A 1,124-nucleotide genomic window follows, 5' to 3' on the forward strand; every position below is an offset into this window, starting at 1 on the left:
TGACTTTCCTCTTCTTAGCTGCCGTGGTGTGTCGCCTGAATGGCGTCTTCTGCGATTTACATACGTGGAGATAAATTCTAAACACTGGTTAAATGAATACGGCGAGTGTATGGTGGACTATTTTTTTCTTGCTAATGGGACCCATTGATAGATAAGTTCACAAGGACCAGAGTGAAGGGTGTCCATCCCCGAGAACTGCGTCTTATCTTCTACTTCAGGTCATTTCTCTGTATAAAAGAAAAACTAAACTCCTCTATAACAGGCAATGAAAGCCCAACGGTACCGACCGGCCGCCGTGTCATCCTCAGCCCATAGGCGTCACTGGATGCAGATATGGAGGGGCATGTAGTCAGCAGACCGCTCTCCCGGCCGTATGTCAGTTTCCGAGACCGGAGCCGCTACTTCTCAGTCGAGTAGCTCCTCAGGTTGCCTCACAAGGGCTGAGTGCACCCCGCTCGCCAACAGCGCTCGGCAGACCTGATGGTCACCCATCCAAGTGCTAGCCCAGCCCGACAGCGCTTAACTTCGGTGATCTGAGGGGAACCGGTGTTACCACTGCGCAAGGCCGTTGGCTCCTTTCTCTGTATCCCTGCACCCTTTCCATGCCGTGCTGGCTTCACACTCCATGCTGCCTGGCTATATTATGCCTGCCGCCTGCACCTGCCCCCAAACGCGCTGTCCAGCCTGCCAGCGCTCTAGCCATCTCTGAGTCAATTCTGATAGGCTGACTTAGTTAAGACTTAAATATATCTATATATACTGACCATTAAGCTTCTTTTACCATTCTTGTTGTAACAAGTCCTAGAGCAAGAAACATGTTTCCCCACTAATTGTTTCTTAATTATCGTTTGTTATGGTTTAAATTGGTTATTATCATCATGTTAGGGAGAACTCCGCTTACATCTGGTAATATTGTTGTTTGTTAAAACACGACCCGTTTCGCGGCTTCAGCCCGCTTCATCAGGTGAACATCGTTGAAAGATCATAGGCATACCCATCGCTCCTAGCCAAAATATTCTCTGAATAGTAAGGTTTGATTAGGAGCGATGGGTATGCCTATGATCTTTTAACGTTGTTCACCTGATGATGCTGGTTGAAGCTGCGAAACCGGTCGTGTTTGAATA

General features: G+C 48.1%; 1 pseudogene; it reads right to left on the reverse strand.

The window, feature by feature from the left end:
- Positions 1–456: 456 nt before the first annotated feature.
- On the reverse strand, positions 457–573 carry LOC126093859 (5S ribosomal RNA; annotated as a pseudogene).
- Positions 574–1,124: the final 551 nt, after the last annotated feature.

Source organism: Schistocerca cancellata, chromosome 7 (genome assembly GCF_023864275.1).
Source record: "Schistocerca cancellata isolate TAMUIC-IGC-003103 chromosome 7, iqSchCanc2.1, whole genome shotgun sequence".
Lineage (NCBI taxonomy): Eukaryota > Metazoa > Arthropoda > Insecta > Orthoptera > Acrididae > Schistocerca > Schistocerca cancellata.